The 13,227-nt window shown below is 35.7% G+C and overlaps 1 long non-coding RNA gene across 1 annotated transcript in view; it reads left to right on the plus strand.

Annotated features, from left to right (window-relative positions):
• The first annotated feature begins 34 nt into the window (after positions 1-34).
• Positions 35-13,227, plus strand: part of LOC140691771 (uncharacterized) — a 50,353-nt gene continuing 37,160 nt past the window's right edge. The window contains exons 1-2 of the long non-coding RNA XR_012067442.1: positions 35-348; positions 5,298-5,350. This is a non-coding gene — a long non-coding RNA (uncharacterized lncRNA). The remainder of the gene's footprint in view (positions 349-5,297; positions 5,351-13,227) is intronic.

A 13,227-nucleotide genomic window follows, 5' to 3' on the forward strand; every position in this document is an offset into this window, starting at 1 on the left:
ACAACAGGAAGTGATGATGCTGTGTCCCAGCCCCGCAGGCCCACTCCCAGCCTATTAGCCAATCCCAGGCGATTCTTCGAAAAGGCTCGGTGGGAAGGGGAGGAGGCCCCTGACGACGCGGCAAGGCGGGCCGCGATCTGGAAAAGGCGAGCTGCTGTGACGCCCACCATGTGACAGGCCCCACCTTCCTCCGCCATTTTGAATTGTGGCGAGAAATTCGCGTTCTGAGGATTGTGGGAACCTTCGGTTTCCCATTTTGAAAGCTGGAGGACGTCATCATCTGACTGCTGGAAGCGTTTTTCAGAGAGTGAGGAATGCGGTGTTAATCTAACCTGACATCGATTCACAGTTAGTCCAGACCAGTTAATATAGCATCTTACCTTTATTCAGAATGTATTTATCGAGCGCCAGCTGTCTCTCAAGCACTGTTACAAGTGTTGGAGACACAGCGGAAATTAAAGCCGACCAAAATCTCAGTTCTCAGGAGTCTTTATATTCTATTTGGGGGAGGGACAATAATTTATATGTATATATATATATACGTATATATTATATATATATTTCATGATAAATGCTAGGGGAGAAAGTAAAGCGGGGGAAGGTAGGTGGGAGAGCGCCCAGTGGGGGCGAACGAGAATTGCAATTTTAAAAAGTGGTCAGAGGTGGCCTCTCTGAGATGGTAATTCTGAAATAGTTGAAAAGGGGCGGTGATTATAAAAGGGTGGGAAAATCTGATAACATTGGAATTTCAGGGCGGTTAGGGAAGACCTTTCTTAGATGGTAATGCCTGAAGGAAGGTAGGGAATGAGTTCCCCGGCATGCACCTCCTGTTTTCACAGTTAAGGAAAAACAATTGGACCCACGTTTCAGGATGTTTCCTTGTTTCTTTCCCCATGTTTCTGTTTTCTGTGTTTTCAGGTAACACTCCAGCTACACTAGGTTTCTCACTATTCTTCCAGCAGACTAAACTTGTTCCCACCTCTACAACGTTACATAGGCTGGAATTTTTCCCTTCACATCTTTGCTCTCATCATCCAAGTCTCTCAATTGTCATCTCCCCAGAGAACACTTCCCTAACCACCCTATCGAAAATTACAACTTCCCCATCCCCTTACCTGCTTCATTTTCTTTAAAGCACTTAATCTGAATATGTTATTTATTTGTTTTATCCCACCCCTTAAGAGCAGTAAACCTCTTTGTTTTGGTCACTGTTTTGTCCCCAGCGAGCTCATAATAGGCTCTCAAATATTTTTTGAGAGCGTTCCGGCCTCAGCATGATGGCCACTTCATCAGCCTGGGGTATAAGTATATTTCACTCCAGGCAGTTACAGCAATATCCCTCAGACTTCCCTGCTCAACTTCCCATGATGCTTGATAACTGTCATTTTTGACAATATGGAAATATGATTTAGATGCTATGTCTCTACTCAGTTTTGTCTTTTATTACATAATCATATACTAGAACTTTTACCTAGAATGTGTAAAATGAATTCTTCAGTGGCCTGCAATTGCTATTAAGCCTGTTAAGATTATGGCAATAACATTACCCACGCCTTCACGTATTCTTGAGGCAAGTGTGGCTTAATGTAAAATATAAAATCGTAAAAGAAAATGTAAGTGAATATGTCCATAGCCTTAGGGATGTGGAAGGACTTACTAAACATGACACAAAATCTATAAAAGGAATTACTGTTAAATACAACTTCATAAATAAAAGTAAAGCTTCTGAATGTCAAAACATAGGGTTAGTAAACTTAAAAGATAAATGACAAACTGAAAAAAATTTTAACATGACATATGACGATACAGAGGTAGTACTGATTTATAATAAAATTAAAAGAAAAATGATGGGGGAAGGTATAGCTCAGCGGCAGAGTGCATGCCTAACATGCACAAGGTCCTGGGTTCAATCCCCAGTACCTCCATTAAAAAATAATAAACCTTATTACCCTCCCAAAATAAAAGAGAAATGACAAATTGGCAAAATATGTGATAAACATTGAATAAGCAGGTATGGCTGATACCACTATAGATGATCCCCAACTTAAAACGGTTCAACTACAATTTTTTGACTTCACCATAGTGCAAAAATGGAAATGTTAGCTATCTTGATTATGGTGGTGGTTTCATAGGTGTATGCATCTATCAAAAATTCATCAAATTGTATATCTGAAATATGTGTAGTTTACTGTACAGAAATTATATCACAAAAAGGTGTTAAAAATAAAAACATACACAAAGACAATGATAGGCATTCAACAGAAACTGTACTTCCAAGTTTGCAAGGCTATATGTAATAAATGTACAAAGATGTTAATCATAGTGAAGTGTATAATACTGAAATACTGAAAAATAAGAAAGAACTATTCAACAATAATTAGATACTTGACAGTACATCCATATAGTGGACTTATACATAGCCATTAAAAACGAGTAGCTAGATCTGGAAATATGTTTTTTAATGAAAAAAAATTTATAAAATAGTACATATTATTCTATTTTTATATTAGAAAGATATATGTAAATACACATAGAAAAAAGTCTAAATGCAAATACATGTAAATAAAATGTGAAAGGATTATTACACATTTTGACTTTCTGCTTTACCTTTTTCTGTGTTGTCTTGAATATTTACAATGTGAATGTATTATTTGGTATTGGGAGGACGGGCCATTTTTATTTCAAAAGAACAAGTATCTCCCTATGTACTTATTCCTTCCGTGCTTCATTCAAGTATCCCTCCTTTCTTTCTTTCTTTCCTTCCTTCTTTTCTTTCTTTCTTTCTTTCTTTCTCCCTTTCTTTCTTTCTTCCTTCCATTCATTCATTCATTCATTTCTTCCTCTCTTTCTCCCATGTATTCTTCCATGCTCTTTTATAAGCAAGGAGCTGCTTACCTCTGATATCTAGGAAATGACTTCTTCTCAAAACAATTTATCCCATGATGGCTTTCAGTTTCACCCTAAAACCCAAGGAAGCAACCACTGAATAATTCTCATTCAGTTTCCCTTTAGCCTAATTGCATTTCTCTCCCATGTGTTTTTTTACGTATGTGTCATGTTCAGATGATTTTTATCTCTTCCTGGTGAAGTGACCCTTAACAGGAAAAAAAGAAAAGAATTTCCCAATTTTCCTTCTGTTCATTAATCAATAAAGTGTATTGATCATCTACTATATGATGATCTACTATTGATGGATCATCTACTATATTCCCAGCTGGTGGCGGGGAATAGATCAGTAAACCACAGACAAGAAGATCCTGCCCTTGTGGCAACAGACATTGAACAAATGCTTATAAATGTAATGAACATTACAAAGGAGACATATGGGTACAGTGGGAAGGGTATATGAAAGGCACATTTAACCTAGAGAAGTTGCCATTTTTAGCTGAGACTTGAGCTGAAGGAAGAATGATGGTTAGGGAGGGAAGGAAGATGAGGGAGGAGCCCTGAGAGAGGGAATAACCTGTAAAAATCCCCTGGGGTGAGAAAATGGAAGCTTGGGAAATGAAAGAATAGCTTATTTTCTCTGGAAAATCTTTTTTTCTTCATAGCACGCATCGCATTGGAATTTATCTTGTCTATTTGTTTATGTTGTTCATTAATTATATTTTTATGTTTATAGTCTGTCAGTCTTCCCACTGGCCCACACCCTGTGTAAAGTTCTGTGGGAACTGAGGCTTTGCCCTACCTCATCACCACTCTGTTTTCTAAGCCTAAAATACACAATAGACACTTATCAATATTTCAGGAGTGAATGAAAGAATTAATTTATAGATCAAATTAGAGATTTGGGATCTTATTCTAAGAACAATCGGAAGTTGTTTGAATTTTAAAAAGAAATCATTTAAAAATGATGTGATAAAAGTTTTTAAAAAAACTTTAAAAACTAATCTTTATGGCTGCTATGTGCTTATGACTGCATTTTCTTTATGGTGGATTTATCTACTATTTTGAGTACAAACTCCTTTATCTTTAAGAAGTTCAGCTGGTTTTATTTGTTAAAAACATGACATCTCCCAAATATCTATTTAGTTTAGATACTGCCTCCAATGTCTAAGTAGCTTTAAATTTTTTTTTGAATAAGAATTACTGGCCAAAATCAATTAACTAGAAAACCAATATCTGCTTCTTAGCACTTCCATTTTGCCTAAGTTCACTCCTTTAGGAGCGCATAATAATACTTAAGATATGAATGGGTTTTTAATGTTTTCTTCAGTAGCCCCTAAGGAAGGGGTTAGCAGGATGGGAAGAGACAAGTGAAAAGTAATCAGCAATTCATTCATTCAACAATATTTACTGTGTAACATGGCACTGTGCTAGACCTTGAGGCTATAGATATAAAAGATATAGTCCCTGTCCTGCAGAAGTTCACAATTCAGAAGAAGAGAGGCATCCTGGGAGTATGTAATTTCATCTGCAGTCATTTTGTGAAGATATGTAGAAGCCAAAATTGGTATGTTGGTTCCATTGTAGAGGCCCCAGCAACACTTTTTAGGAAATCAGCCACAAGTTTGTATTTACAAAATGTTAGTGGTCTTAAAAATAAAGATTAGAGAGCGAAGCACACAAAGCATAAGATGAAAGCCCTTTTATTCTTTACCATCTGTAGAAGACTTTAAAAAAATTTTATTGAAGTATTGTTGATTTACAATGTTGTGTTAGGTTCTGGTATACAGCAAAGTAATTAAGTTTTATATATATGTATAAAATAATAAAAGAATATATATATTCTTTTTCAGATTCTTTTCCATTATGGGTTATTACAAGATATTTTGGGGAGGATATAGCTCAGTGATAGAGTACATGCTTAGCATGCATCAGGTTCCAGTACCTCCATTAAAATAAATAAATAAACCTAATTACCTCCCCCCCACAAATGGAAAAAAAAAGCAAGATATTGAATATAGTTCCCTGTGTTATACAGCAGGTCCTTGTTGTTTATCTATTTTTATATATAGTGGTATGTATATATAGTGGTGTGAACCTGTTAATCCCAAACTCCTAATTTATCCCTTCTCTTTCTCCTTTGGTAACGATAAGTTTGTTTTCAATGTCTGTGAGTCTGTTTTGGTTTGGTAAATAAGTTCATTTGTATCATACTTTAGATTCCACATTTAAGTGATATCATATAGTATTTGTCTTTCTCTTTCTGACTTACATTACTTAGTATGATAATTTCTAGGTCAATCCATGTTGTTGCAAATGGCATTATTTCATTCTATTTTATGGCTGAGTAGTATTCCATTCCATATATATATATATCTTCTTTATCCATTCATCTCTCATTGGACGTTTAGGTTACTTCCATGTCCCAGATACATGCCTAGGAGTGGGATTGCTGGATCATAAGGTAAGCCTATTTTTAATTTTTAAGGAACCTCCATACTGTTTTCCATATTGGCTACACCAATTTACATTCCCACCAACAGTGTAGGAGGGTTCCCTTTTTATGGAAGATATTTTTAACCTAAAAGCCTTGAGAACATCTTGTATATTCACCTTAGTCTAGTAGGAAATATTACAATTTGCTTCATTCCTAACAGCACAATGCCATGTTTATACTAGCATTGCTATTGAAGATCTAGTTGCTCTAGAACTCAGTATCTCTCCTTCAAAAAAGTATATAGTGATGCATTTGGTTCCTCCCACAAATTTCCTTAACTTAATTAACTCAGGTTATTTTCCTTCAGTAAAATATACTCTACAAATTGGAAGTATTATTGAAAATATTTAAACATAGTTGTAATAAAATATGTACTGATGCCTGGTTAACTACATTAGTAGTAGAGGAACTCCGTAGATTTGCTGTCATGTCTTTTTTTCCAGCTATTATAGCAGCAGTGAAAGATCTCTCTTTACGTTCTATGCTTTTGGGGAATATAAAAATAACCTGCTTAATGAAACAAGATCAAGCACCTTATGTATCCAAACATAAAGGTTTCAGATGGTCTGGTTTAGAAAGCACAGGGCAGTTTTCCAACTCATGCCAAAAACAACCAGAAAGTAATCTGCCTGTACTAAATTAAGTGCAATATATCAGGGAGAAGACAGAAGGTCTGGATTTAAAGAAGAAGTACCCACTTTATCTCCAATTATTAATCTATTTTAATAAATACTTTGTCATTTAATTATTTAAACTGTGAAGAATAAAATGTTTAAAATAGATTAAGTTGACTGTGCACTTTTGCTGACTTCAAACAACTTTATACCAAGTTTCTCTTTAGAGAGAGGATGAGTCTGTCCTTTTTTTTAATTCTTAATTTTTAAAATTTTTCTTGGGGGATATAACTAAGTTTATTTATTTAATGAAGGTACTGGGGATTGAACCCAGGACCGTGTACACGCTAAGCATGCACTCTACAACTAAGCTATGCCCTCCCCCTGGATAACTCTGTCCTTGCTTCTTTTCTCCTTCCTCTTCAGTCACCATAAAAGCTTCAAGCACATCTGGTCCTGCACCCATCTAAACTCTCATATCCATAGAGGTCAGTTATAAATCCACTTCCATCTCCATCTGCACTGTTTTGCATCCTTTCAACACTTTCCGTTGAGCCCTCAGTACTAACACACCCTCTGCTCTCTTAACCTCTTTGTAGAAAGGGCTCTCCTTTTCAGCCCTTTGACTGAGAAGTGCCAGCTTCCCAAAGATCCCTCTCTCCCTGCAGACTCACTAGAAAAAAATACCCCAAGTACAGACTTTTTTCCCCCTCACAAAACCTTTATATCTCACACCCAGAAGGAAAGCTGGGAGGAGCACTTAGTTTCAATACAGATTCCTAGGCCTCACTCTAGGAATCTTATCAGATCAGATGTTTTAGGGTAGAACTCAGGAATCTTCATTTTAAATAAACTCTCCAGAAGATTCAGATGCAGCTTATCTGCAAATAAGTGTTTGGAAGATGGACGTTAGTTAAAACAATACTAATAGTTACCCTCTGTTGTGTTCCTAATATGTGCCAAGAACATTATGCACATTATGTCATTCGACTTCTACAAAAAAGCCCCCCCCCAAACAAAAAGCCTTGAGAGATGTTATGAGTATTTTAGGGTTGAGGAAAATGAAGCATAAAGCAGCAAAACCAAAATTTGCATGAGATCACACAACTAGTAAATAATGGAGACAGATTTGTCCTATAAGTGCATGCTGATTCTAGTAATCTAGATCTCCCAGCTCCTAAACCAGGGTTTGAGTGAATAATAATACATTTAAAAATATTTTCTTAAAGATGATTAAAAAGAGAAGACCTGTCTTTCCTGGAAATTTTATTCTTCAGAAGTTTTATATATTTTACAATACTAAAGATCTTAAATGGTCATGGTCTTTTCAAATAAAAGTTCCCTACCCCCTTTTTAATCCTCCCCATTGCAGAAATCAGCTTAAGACACTTCTTTTTTTATTTTTTTGCAGTTTTTTATTGAATAATAGTCAGTTTACAATGTTGTGTCAATTTCTGGCGTACAGCATAATGTTTCAGTCATACATATACATGCATATATTCCTTTTCATATTCTTTTTCATTATAGGTTACTATGAAATATTGAATATAGTTCCCTGTGCAAGACAGTATAAACTTGTTGTTTATCCGTTTTATATATAGTAGTTTGTATCTGCCAATTTCAAACTCCCAATTTATCCCTCCACCCCTTCCTTCTCCCCTGGTAACCATAAGTTTTTTCTCTATGTCTGTGAGTCTGTTTCTGTCTTGTAAATAAGTTCATTTGTGTCTTTTCTTTTTTGATTCCACATATAAGCATTATCATGTGGTATTTTTCTTTCTCTTTCTGGCTTACTTCATTTAGAATAACAATCTCCAGGTCCATCCATGTTGCTGCAAATGGCATTATTTTATTCTTTTTTATAGCTGAGTAGTATTCCATTATCTATCGATCGAATGATCAATCGATCGATCTATCTACAGCATCTTTATCTGGTCATCTGTCAATGGGCATCTGTGTTGTTTCCATGTCTTGGCTATTGTAAATAGTGCTGCTGTGAACGTTGTGGTGCATATGTTAAAGTAACTTATTTCTTTGGCTTAGATTAATTCCTTTTTTTCTTTTTGGACAGGATAAAAGCACTTAGAAATACCTACAAAAAGGGTGCAGTCACTGACTTTAGGAAAGCCTGAATAGTGCTCACCTGTTTCTAAGAACTCAAGATAATCTAGCTGTGAGAAAATGGTATCAATCTTCCATAATTCTGTATTTCCAGGAGAAATAGAATGCTGTTTAAAAATATGCCTTACTACCGATATATAAGTAGATAATAAAATTGATATTTATTGTGCACTCACAATGTGCCAGGCTCTGTACAAACATTAATCAGTCCTTTTAAGTCTCACAATAAACCTGTGACATCAGTATTGTTATACCCATATTAAAACTGGGAAAATTAAAGTTTAAAGTAACCATATCAAGCAATACAGTGAGTAAGTGGAGGAGCCAGGGATACAAACCGAGTCTGTGTGACTTTAGAGTCCAGGTTAGGTGCTTAATCTATCAAACCTCCACAAAGCAACCTTTCCATAAAACAGCACCCTTTAAGTAGATACAGAACTGCAAATGGGCTATTAAAGAAACACACCCATGAGAGTCAGATTAGGGAGTGGAATAGAGTATTTTTATTTTGGATGCTTTTGTTTTCTTCATGGAGGACTGGGCCAGCAGATGCATCCATTTCTCAAAAATGAAGTGCCCACTCTTCTTATAGCCATTTCATGTTGAGTGGTAGCTGTCCTGCTCTAGTTTGAGCACTGAGCAGAAGAGAGGAAATACCTTGTGCTTATTTTCACTCAGTGCACTATCTTCTCCATCATGGCCCTCAGTTACTCCCATACTGGAAGGCACACTTGTGCTTGCAAAGGAAGGGTTATTGCTTGAATTGGCCTGATTATAAATGCCTACAAACCTCCCTTCTGGACAGAGGTGGGCCTATTTCTTAAAGATCAAAGAGTAAGGAATCTTCATTTCTCTGATTCTGGATGCCCAAATCTTGGATTACTGCTCCATTTTTGAAGAAAATCTTCTACAAAAAGATACACAGTAACACAAATATCATCATACTAAGACATATAACTAGATTTTCCTACTGTCTTCTTTAATCTGTAATTAGATTGAGCGAGAAGCCTAAAGTCATAAACAGAGTATCAGACTTAGGCAGCAGTGTAGCTGGACTGGTCACTTTATATTATAAAGTTGAAATTGTGCAGTTTAACTGATTCATGCTGCCGGTTGAATAAATGCAGTAAAAGCTGACACAATATGAGGTGAGGAACCTAAGCGACACCAATGTAGTTCATGTGAGCTCTAACCCTGAGCAAAGCTGCCAGATAGACAAAGTTCATTTTGGTTGTTCCTTTGGCATTCCTCCCCAGCTAGACTTGTGAGCATCTACCCCAGGAATCTCATTGTCAGTGTTTAGCCAACATCAGTTATTTCTAATCATATTCAAAAATTTTGTTATATCCCCTCTCTGTCAAGTGATTTTTTTCCTTTAAACTAACTCATCTTTTAAAATGTAAATATGTTTATTTAAAAGGATATTTTGCATCACTATTATAAATAGAAAACCAGTATCACTAGTATCACTTATAAATGGAGGAAAATCATACAAATCAATACATAATTAGTAAAATACAGAAACTTCAGCTTAATGTCACCTAAGAGTGTGCTGACTAACATAACCAAGGGAAACCTTGTTTATGGATTCATATTCCTGGCCTAGAACCTAATGCTGTCCAGATATTATTACTGCATTATGTTCCTTCCTTCCCTCCCAAATTAAGCCAGTTATATAGTTTATTCTCTTAAGTCTTAAGCCTCCTTGATGGCCTATTCCAATGTGATAATTAGCTCAAATTGAATAAACCAGTTTCCAGTTTAGGAGAAAGGATTGAAAGAGATTCTCTCCAGAGAATACATATGGGTTTTAACTCTTGCCTTTTTGAGATAATTTTTTCTTGAAACCACTGATTTCCAAACCTCCAAATCACTGGTACCAGAGCCTACCCTGGCAGGTCTGATTCCAGTACCACTGAGATGGAGTCCAGATATCTATATTTAAAAACAAACAAACAAATAAACCTCCCAAAGTAATTTGAACTTATTTGGGCACTTTGGTATAACCAAAAGAGAGGTCTTTGGGAAGGAGCCATAGCAGATTGGTGGGGAAGATATTTTCAGGTGGGAATGCGGAATGCCTGATGGTTGGTATTTGTCAAATCACACTGTAGGCACTTACTAAAGACAAGTTTAGTTCTGTAGACTTGAGTACCTCAAGAAGAATTAACTTGGAACAAATGAGGTATATTATTATTTTAAGAGAATTTCAAAGAAATAGTGCCAGATACAGGAATGTATAGTTTGTGTGTAGAGGGATAAACAGGAAGTCTGAATCATATGCAAGTATTCCAAATATACATCTGATAAACATGGAATTTCAAATCAACTGAATGATAGATTACTTTTTTCATTTTCATATTCTTTTCACCATAAGTTACTACAAGATACTGAATATAGTTCCCTGTGCTATACAGTATGAACTTGTCATCTAGCTCTTTAATATACATTAGTTAGTATCTGCAAATCTCTAATTCCCAATTAATCCCTTCCCACCCCCTTCACCCCCAGATAACCATAAGTTTGATTTCTATGTCTGTAAGTCTTTTTCTGTGTTGTAAATTAGTTTTTTTTAGATTCCACATATAAGTGATATCATATGGTATTTTTCTTTCTCTTTCTGTCTTACTTTACTTAGAATGACGTTCTCCAGGGCCTTCCATGTTGCTGCAAATGGCATTATATTATTCATTTTTATGGCTGAGTAGTAGTCCACTATATACATATACCACTATGTCTTCATCCAATCATCTGTCGATGGGCATTTAGGTTGTTTCCATGTCTTGTCTATTGTAAATAGTGCTGTCATAAATGTTGGGATGTATGTGTCTTTTTCAACTAAGGTTCCCTCTGGAAATATGCCCAGGAGTGGAATTGCTGGCTCATATGGTAAATCAATTTTTAGTCTTTTGAGGAATCACCATATTGTTTTCCATAATGGCTGCACCAAACTACATTCCCACCAACAGTGTAGGAGGGTTCCCTTTTCTCCACACCCTCTCCAGCATTTGATATTTGTGGACTTCTGAATGATGGCCATTCTGAATGGTGTGAGATGATACCTTATTGTATTGATTTGCATTTCTCTGATAATTAGTAATATTGAGCATTTTTTAATGTGCCTATTAGCCATTTGCATGTCTTCATTAGAGCATTGCTTATTTAGATCTTTTGCCCATTTTTGGATTGGGTTGTTTGCTTTTTTAAAATTAAGTTGTATGAGCTGTTTATATATTCTGGAGATTAAGCCCTTGTTAGTCTCATATTTTGCAGATTTTTTCTCCCATTCTGTAGGTTGTCTTTTGTTTATGGTATCCTTTGCTGTGCAAACACTTATAAATTTAATTGGGTCCTATTTGTTTATTTTTGCTTCTGTTTCTATTGCTTGGTTAGACTACTGAAGGAGAACATTGCTGAGATATATGTCAGATAATGTTTTGCCTATGTTTTCTTCTAGAATATTTACTGTGTCTTGTTTAATGTTTAAGTCTTTAAGCAATTTTGAGTTTACTTTTGTGTATGGTGTGAGGGAATACTCCAACTTTGTTGATTTACATGCAGCTGTCCAGTTTTCCGAACACCATTTGCTGAAGAGACTGTCTTTACTCCATTGTTCTTGCCTCCTTTATCAAAGGATTGGCATAAGCTCTTCTTTGTATGTTTGATAGAGTTCCCCAGTGAAGCTGTTGGGTCCTGGACTTTTGTTTGCAGGGAGGTTTTTTTTTATTGCTGATTCTATTTCACTTCTATTGATTGATCTGTTCAAGTGATCTATTTGTTCTTGATTCAGTTTTGGTGGACTGTATGTTTCTAGAAACTTGTCCATTTCTTTTAAGTTGTCCAATTTATTACCATATACATGTTCATAGTATTCTCTTATTTTTTTGTATTTCTTATTTTTACATTTTTTACTGAGTTATAGTCATTTTACAATGTTGTGTCAAATTCCAGTGTAGAGCACAATTTTTCAGTTATACATGAACATACATATATTGATTGTCACATTTTTTTTCACTGTGAGCTACTACAAGATCTTGTATATATTTCCCTGTACTATACAGTATACACTTATTTATCTATTCTGCATATGCCTGTAAGTATTTACAGATTTTGAAATCCCAGTCCGTCCCTTCCTACCCTCTCGCCCCCTTGACAACCACAAGTTTGTATTCTATGTCTATGAGTTTGTTTCTGTTTTGTATTTATGTTCATTTTTTTTTTTTTAGATTCCACATATGAGCGATCTCGTATGGTATTTTTCTTTCCCTTTCTGGCTTACGTCACTTAGAATGACATTCTCCAGGGACATCCATGTTGCTGCAAATGGCATTATGTTGTTGGTTTTTATGGCTGAATAGTATTCCATTGTATAAATATAACATCTCTTCTTTATCCAGTCATCTGTTGATGGACATTTAGGCTGTTTCCATGTCTTGGCTATTGTAAATAGTGCTGCTATGAACATTGAGGTGCAGGTGTCATTTTGAAGTAGGGTTCCTTCTGGATATATGCCCAGGAGTGGGATTCCTGGGTCATATGGTAAGTCTATTCCTAGTCTTTTGAGGAATCTCCACAATGTTGTCCATAGTGGCTGCACCAAACTGCATTCCCACCAGCAGTGTAGGAGGGTTCCACTTTTTCCACAGCCTCTTCAACATTTGCTATTTGTGGACTTTTGAATGATGGCCATTCTGGCTGATGTGAGTTGATACCTCATTGTAGTTTTGATTTGCATTTCTCTGATAATTAGTGATACTGAGCATTTTTTATGTGCCTATTGATCATTTGTGTTTCTTCCTTGGAGAATTGCTTGTTTAAGTCTTCTCCCCATATTTGGATTGGGTTGTTTGTTTTTTTCTTATTATGTCATATGAGCTGCTTAGATTTTTTGCATTTTTGTGGTGTTGGTTGTAATCTTTCCATTTTCTCTCCTTATTTTGTTTATTTGTGTCCTCTCTCTTTTCTTCTTTATGAGCCTGGCCTAAGGTTTGTCAATTTTGTTTACTCTTTCAAAAAATGAGCTCTTGGTTTGACTTTTAGTTCTATTGTTTTTTAAATCTCTATTTTAGGTATTTCCTCCCTGATCTTTATTATTTCCTTCCTTCTGCT

Source organism: Vicugna pacos, chromosome X, assembly GCF_048564905.1.
Source record: "Vicugna pacos chromosome X, VicPac4, whole genome shotgun sequence".
Lineage (NCBI taxonomy): Eukaryota > Metazoa > Chordata > Mammalia > Artiodactyla > Camelidae > Vicugna > Vicugna pacos.